This window comes from Oncorhynchus gorbuscha, linkage group LG16, assembly GCF_021184085.1.
Source record: "Oncorhynchus gorbuscha isolate QuinsamMale2020 ecotype Even-year linkage group LG16, OgorEven_v1.0, whole genome shotgun sequence".
Classification (NCBI taxonomy): Eukaryota; Metazoa; Chordata; class Actinopteri; order Salmoniformes; family Salmonidae; genus Oncorhynchus; species Oncorhynchus gorbuscha.
In genome coordinates, this window is record NC_060188.1 from 34,721,765 (window position 1) to 34,730,382 (window position 8,618).

The following is an 8,618-nucleotide window of genomic DNA, read 5'->3' on the forward strand; positions in this document are numbered from 1 at the left end:
CTACCTTGTCCCGGAACTGCTGTTTTCGACTCTCTCTCTCTACCGCACCCGCCGTCTCTAACTCTGAATGATCGGCTATGAAAAGCCAACTGACAGTTACTCCTGAGGTGCTGACCTGTTTCACCCTCTACAACCACAGTGATTATTATTATTATTTGACCCTGCTGGTCATCTATGAATGTTTGAACATCTTGGCCATGTACTGCTATAATCTCCACCAGGCACAGCCAGAAGAGGACTGGCCACCCCTCAGAGCCTGGTTCCTCTAGATTTCTTCCTAGGCTCCTGCCTTTCTAGGGAGTTTTTCCTAGCCACCGTGCTTCTACATCTGCATTGCTTGCTGTTTTGGGTTTTAGGCTGGGTTTCTGTATAGCACTTTGTGACATCGGCTGATGTAAAAAGGGCTTTGTAATAAATGTGATTGATTGATTCAGCGTGTGGACAGCCTCCCCTGGGGAATCGCATTGTGGGAGGAAGTGCAGCTCGAGAAGGAGCATGGCCGTGGCAGGTGGACATTCAGATTGGGGCCAGTGGACTTGTATGTTGGGTTTCCCTCATCACCAGGGACTGGGAGCTGTGTGCCGTTCACTGCTTCCCCAAGTAAGACTACTTACTGCCTGTGGGATTGGTGGGGATCCAACCTGGGTTGTCTCAGCAGTTTATCCAGGTTGAATCGCCTATTTAAGAAATATTGTCTGAAATATACAAAATAGTTACCTGGAATACTTCACATACACTACATGACCGAACATCTCATTCCAAAATCATGAGCATTAATATGGAGTTGATGCCCCAACTTCCTAACCCCAGGGCACATTTAAACAATGCCATAAACTTCAGTGATTACAGTGAACATTTAGGCTAGTTCTTGTATAGTGATGCTGAAGGGAGGAGTATTGTTGAGAAAGGGCTTTGTAGAGGAACAGAGGAGTGAATGAAAGATCAACTTAGTGGGGGTTACTTGTTCCTATTAAGCTACAGATCAGTAATGGGAGTAATCCTGAACCTGTCTAGAACCTGTCAATGCAAAACAGCCGGCATGCAAAGTTGACCTCAAGCAAATCACATCAAGGTTGTTGGTTTCTGGGCCAGTTGGGAGAGAGGAGGGTAAATTTACATTTAAGTCATTTTAGTCATTAAGCAGACACTTATCCAGTGCGACAAAACCCCTATCAACATTCACAGTGAATACTTTTGTTTATATGCTACATTTTGTTCCAATTAATTATAGTTAAATGTGCAATAAAGTGTTGTGCCTAGGCATAGTCCTATTTAATTCAACCCTAGCTGTTGATGTAGGGAATAGATTTTTTTTTAAAGCAGGGCAGCTATATCTAGCTTAGCTGTGGAAGAGCACACGTCTGCACGGTTTCACATTGTAAACCATAATAACTGCACAGTACGACGTACAGTACACCCTTAAACAACAGTTCAGTTCATTAAACTGTTGTGTTAGCTAAGAAGCCTAATGGAGCCTAAGTGTGAAAAGAGGTTATGTATTCGTCCAAATGAGCAGGGTGAATCTGTGCCCGCACAGGCCTATCTTCAGCCACCACTGCTTGTGTCTTTGGCCCTTGGGGAGCCCACAGAGGCTCGGGTGGTAGTGGTGGAGGAGGGGCATCAGGTGGTTTCTCTGTATGTCTGTCTGTGTTGTACTTGCCCATGAGAGATGAGTGGGCATTTACATTCCATGAGGGGCAGGGACTTTCCTGAGGTGGCTGGTGTGCCAGCGTGATCGATTGCTCGGCATAAAGGTGGTGGGCCCCAGTTGTCAAGCAACCTGGAAGGGTTCTGACCAGATTGAGGCCATTTTGTTGCACCGCTGAGGCAGACTGATGTGATGAGAGATGCCGGTGAAACCTGTGTGGTGTTTTTGCTTGCTCTATAGTGCATTAGCGTTTGGTTCAGGAACCGCGCTAGCGGTTTGGAACATGCACCCATGGACTAGGTGTGCTCTGATGCCGTTCTTCAGCTTTTTGTTGACGCTTTCCACCCCTCCGTTAGCTTGTTGGTTGTAGTAGGCCGTGTGGATGTGTTTGATTCCCTTGTTGCTGAGGTAGGAGGAGAACTCGGCAGAGGTTAGCTGGGACCCTTTGTCCGTGGTGAGGGGCAGAACCCACCTTGCGAACAGGATGGTCATATGCCACCACCAGGAAGCGCTGGTGGTGAGGGATTGCTTTCCCATGGATCTCACCACAGATGTCCAAATGGATGTCCTTTCCAGGGGTGGGGACGGCCATGCGAGAGGCTACAGGGGCGGTGGGGAGGCACACAGTACACTCCCTGACCAGGGCTTCAATGTCGTGGTCGATTCCTTGTCACCACACGAGGTCTCGACATCGCTACTTGACCTTCACTATTCCCAAGTGACCTTTGTGATTGCTGTAGTGCACTTGCGCGTGCTGAAGCTCCTGTGTGAGAATGGCCGGGGAATGAGTGTATGCTGCAGAGCTGTCTGTTAGCATAGTGAGCCAAAGACCGTACAGTATGGAGATAAGTAGAAACTGCTTCTCCAATAGAAATCCCCAATCACGCTTGTAGGCGATGTCATGGCAAAGTTGGTCAGCTAAACTCATGCACAGAAACACGCCACCGGGTCTAACGGTCGTCTTGCGCCGAACTGCACATGTGCAGGCCGTCAACTCAAAGGCACGCCTTCAATATAAAGTTGTTTCTGACGAAAATGTCACTTTCACGAGGTTGGAGTACTAACATCTTCAACTACTTAAGACATTGGTTCGAATCTAGGTTGCGCCTGTTGATTTTGAGAAAACTAACAACTAAGGAGTGTTCGTGTTTCATACTGGAGAGGGAATGCAAATCAACGACGCTGGACAGAGTGGAATCAGGTGTATCAAAAAGGCCGTTTATTGGTCAAAGATATCTTGTCTTGCAGTTTTACGTGCACGGATCTAGTTCATATAACTCGATAAGGAGTCAGGTGAAAAAGAGAACTTATACAAAGGTTACATTCATTTTTATACATAGAATAAAGTAGGTAGAGTCTTGTCGTGACGCCTTCTGAATGGTCCCGTAGGGTTGGAGGCGGACCCGCTCTAGCCAGAGTAGAAGCTCCCATTGGTGCACAGCAGTCTTCTGTTCTGGGCACCCGACCAGTAGAAGGGGGGAAGAGTGTTTATTCTAGGAGATGTTTGTGTCAGGGGTTCGTGAGGTAGAGGGGCAGTTTTTATGGCTGGGTGTATGTGTTCATGTGATGGAATGTCTTTGTTTCCTGGGGTCGGGAGACAACATAGCTGAGGAGATAGTGTTAGGGGGGTAGTTTTATTGCTGGCTGTGTGAGCTAGTTCCTGTTTTAGCAGGGGTACATAAGATGACTTGAGTCAGGCGGATTAGTTTAGCGCTGTATAATATATGAGCTATGTGTATGAATATTTATATAACAGGAGGAATGTTTCACTTCTCTCATTGACTTCTCTAACCCCAAACCCCAGCCTGGTCTGCTTTGCAAGAAGTTGTTCTACGTTGCGCCTCTGCGTTTACAAACTCTGTAGTAGACCATTCAAAAGACGCTTTCAACCTGTAGTGCTATTTTAATAGCTAAAAGTTGTAAATTGCCCAATCCCAAAAGCAGTTTCTCCCTTGTCTTTTTGCATAACATCCCCTCTATCAGCTGATCCCTGTTGATCTCATCTTGAAGTGCCCCCTAATTACAAGAGCAAGCAAAGTCCCTCAGATTAGCCATGTAGCTTTGATTTGACTCACTGGCCGTTGGTGTCTTTTCCACAGCCGGTAACGTCAGAAGAGCACTCGCTGTTTCCCTGCAAAGTGGTTCCGTAGGAGGCTGACTGCAGCTGTGAATGTAGGAGCCGATCCAAGCGCTCTGAAAATCCTCTGTACCTCCGTACCGAGGCAGTCAAGGAACAGTGCTGTCCTCCGCTTGTCGGAGATTGTAGAAAGGTCCTTAGCTTCGAGAAAAGTGTTAACTTTCGAGCCAGTTATTCCACGGGATTGGTGGTTCACCAGGCACAGCAAGAAATGGTGTCGGTGGATGTAAACTTAATTCAGCCAATGTTATGTCTATTTTAGCTGTCGAAAAATGCACGTCTGCATGGATTCACATTGTACATCACTCTGACATTTAATAACGTGCCACTCATTCTGACAACCTATTAGTACATAAAGCAGCACACTGTCATAAACCATAACAAAACACACAGAAGATGTACAGTACATAACTAGTGCATTCTCGATTCCCCACGGAGCTAAATTTTTTTGGAAATGGCAAGTTCACTTTCTCATCCATAAACACATCTCAAGTGCAAGTGCGCTGTTCAGCAGTTCACATCAGCAGGATGGGGAGCATTTTCTTTAGGAAGGATGTCTACTGTGGATCGCTTCCTTATGATCACACTTCCTCAGTTGTATTTTTATGGGGACTCCTATACATTTGGCAGCCAAGCAGATTTGTAAGAGTAGCCTTTATCGTGTACACATGAAGTTGAAATATCTTCAGTCTGGAATAAAAAAAGACAGGCTTCTATCAAGAATCAATTGAATTTTAAAAAAAGTAATTACAGGGGGCAGTTTGGAAAAATGAATCCTGTATGAATCATGTTCTGGAAAAACGCATATGTCGCAATAGCATCTGATAAACACGTATGTGACCAATAAAATGTGATTTGATATGCTGTGGTAATAATTACATAACCAACATCTCTACAGTGGTGGAAAAAGTACTCAATTTTCATACTTGAGTAAAATTAAAGATGCCTTAATAGAAAATGACTAAAGTAAATGTGAAAGTCACCCATTAAAAATACTACTTGAGTAAAAGTCTTAAGTATTTGATATGGTTTTAAATATACTTAAGTATCAAAATTAAATGGAATTGCTCAAATGTACTTATGTATTAAAAGTATAAATAATTTCAAATTCCTTATTATAAACAAACCAGCACAATGCTATTTTTATTGAAGGATAACCAGGGGAACACTCCAACACTCAGACAAATTTTACAAACAAAGAGTTTGTGTTTTTTAATGCATTTAACAGATCAGAGGCAGTAGGGATGACCCAGGAATGTTTTCTAGATAAGTTTGTGAATTGGACCATTTTCCTGTCAAAATGTAACAAGAAATTTTGGGTGTCAGGGAAAATGTATGGAGTAAAACGTATATTATTTTCTTTAGTCAAGTAAAAGTTGGCGTAAATATAAATATTCAAGTAAAGTACAAATAACCAAAAAAACGACTTAATAAGTACTGTAAAGTAGTTTTACTTAAGTACTACTTGTTTTGTCACAAACTGAAAGAAGGCGAACTATTTAGCAAACAGGAAATGGCGGAGCAATTTCTGCATCTTTAAACTGAAGTGCTATACACTAGCCTACAAATGAATGATCTGTTTTGTCATGTATCACATTTCCCAGTACCTATTTCTGTTTTAAAATATTATGTGGATGATATTGCCCCAATTAAATTTATACATTTACAAATATGTCAGTTACTTAAATGTCTGTATATTATTTTGACTTTCTCTGAACTGAACTCTGAACTGAACTTTCTCTGACAATATTATATCTATCCCTAGTTGAAATTGTAACGATCGTCCTCTTCTTCTGACGAGGAGTAAGAGATGTCAGACCAGCGTGGTAAGTGTCCATTTTAGTTGATTAAACTGAACACTAAAGAATATGAAATAACAAAGTGAATGATACAAACCAAAACAGTCCTGAAATGTGAAACAAACATTACAACAGGAAACAAATCACCCACCACTCAAAAGTGAAACCAGGCGACCTAAATATGGTTCTCAATCAGGGACAATGATAAACAGCTGCCTCTGATTTAGAACCATACCAGGCCAAACACAGAAATCCCAAAACATAGAAAAAGGAACATAGACAACCCACCCAACTCACACCCTGACCATACTAAAACGAAGACATAATAAAAGAACTAAGGTCAGAACGTGACAGAAATGGAGATTTTATAGGCACTAACCCCGCCATGGTTCGTTGGAAAGATTAATGGCATTTTTGTAGGGGGTTTGGATAAATACCGAAAATAAGATCTGTGGGAAACACAGGCTAAGGAGATCTTAATATGTTTTGTTCTGTGAGATAATCTTAAATTCACTTATTGTGAATTGGGTTGTTTGATTTAATCAAGATACTGACACCTTCAGAATGGTTTCACTTGTAACATGAAGAGGTGGAGCAATGCTGGCCTAGACAGATCCAATAAACATTTCATAACACATACTGTCATGTCTTTACCATCATGAATGTGATGGTGATTATTTCAAATACAATCAATTAACTATGCTTAATTATTACAATGATTAAATTAATCCTGTAACAATGAACTCATTAGCAATCTTGGGGCACCATGGGAAAAAGTTTATTTAACGAGTTACCATTTTCCGAATGAACTCTTAAAGATAAAGATCTCTTACATTTCAGTCATTAATTAATTGTTACCTTCTATCAGTCTCATTCTGAATGTCCCAAAAGTCTTGGATATTTGCACGAACCCAAGCATAAATGATGAATCAGCGATATACAAATTGGCTTAATTATTTATTTACTAACTACATAATCACACAGAATTACATAAATACACAAACAGAATAGCTTACACATTGATTACTACATAATGCAATGAAAAGTCCCTAGTGGACTAAACCGATAATAACACCAAATGACAGATTCAAAAGAGGGAACGGTGATACCTGTTACCAGCATAAACTACCAAGCTAAGTTCTGCAGCAGTTTGGCACCATAGCAGCATACAGCTTTAAGGCCACGCCATCCTCTTTTGCTGGTTCCAGCTCCGTGACAATGCAGTTGGACAGTGAAGATGAAGAGGATTCCCTTGCCAATCAATGATTCATCATATTTACAGTACGTATGCAAAGAGTGGACTTTCTGGAACTGGTGGAGACAAACAGCTGATGGTGGCAGTGTGCACCTCAGTGTGAGCGAGATCAGTGGCAAAATCGGGAGGAAACCAATGAGCAGCTAGCCAGCCAAGCAGCACAACAACCTGGAGAGATGCCTAGCGCACACATCATTATTTGAGTTAAGTTGCTTGTTCAATCAGATAGCATTTATACCTTGTTATTATCTTGTACCTACAATTGTTGATCAATTAGGTAGCATGTTAACTACCAAAACACTGCTTAAAACTATAATTGTTCAGAATGTGTAGGTTTACTAGGTAAACATAAAATAAAATGTAATTGTTCAATAATTCAGTGTTGTGTTTAAAAATATCTGATCATATAAAATCTGTTTATATTACTTTTACAAATAAACATGTGATAAACAAATCTAAATGAACAAATGTCAAATCATATTTTTCACCGAGATGGCCAGTCAATTTGAGTAACGTTATTGTGTATTCTACGTAAAAAGAGCCAGTTTTACGTTAATACGTAATGAAGTCATCACGCAATGACATCACAACGTCATTTAGCAACAAATCGACCTGCCTCGAGCAACCTCCCCTGAAAATTAGTTGGCAACACTGAATGCGAGGGCATGTATGAAAGAGAGGGAGAAAAAGGTAAAGGACTTCACTAACATACATACAGCTGAGAACTATGCTCATGGAAAATGCAAATATCTTGCACATGAATGGCCGCTCATTCGAAAGAATTTCAATGTACATATTTACGTGTGTATGTCTTTGCTGTCTTTATGTTGAAAACATTTGATCCATCTACGGGGAGTAATTCAACAGAAAGTCTCGTTGTCCAGCTGAGATCAAAGTCTTTCATAGTTTTAGCGTGTTCAGTGGGCTCCGTTATTATGTATATGTCAGACATACCAATGGTCGTTTGATAGGGGAATTTTCTTTGAATGGATCTTTCAGAGTACCAACCAATGGTTCTCGGTCAAGTTTACTAGACTAAAGTTCTTAAACAGCTGCAGACTGAATGTTCCTGTGTAGTCTTCGTCTTCTTCACTTGAGAAAGTTTCAGAGTTTCTAACTATTTTATACCTTTCAGCTCACGCTGTCCGGGTACTGGTCTTGTAGAGTAACCATTCGTGACGTTCGCCTGCTTGGTCTGCTATGTTAATTCTTCACGAGAGGTTTTATGTACTCTGGAAAAAGGGGTGTTCCATGACGTTCGGCATAATGTCTGTGCTCACGTGGGCGTGGTTACTGACTGGATAAACATCATATGATTTTTTTTTTCTCATTTAGAAGGCTAAGTTCGCAATTCATCTTCTCACAAATAGTTTCATATTTAATCATATAAGTTCCACAACATCTGGATGTGAACCTGACAACTGGGAAATATACACATTGAGATACAGTGATGTTGTTATACTGTCCTTAGTTACACCACAAATTAGCCCAAGTACCCTTCCAACTGCTTGGATTAAAGAAATATTGTTTCATTATCCTATCTTGGATGTCATAGTACTACTAAATCCCTGTCGGGTGCAGGAACTCTACAGGAAGTGGCAGTGCCCATCGTGGAGCAGATTATTTGTTGTCACAGGATGTATCAGTTCCAGTCTTACGACTGAGACGGTAGACATCCTGTGGACACAACCAGACACACCAAGCTAAACATTCCAATTCCATTGGCAAACACAGTCACACACATATTTGAGTCTCTAAACATGTTTTTGTTCTCCTCCG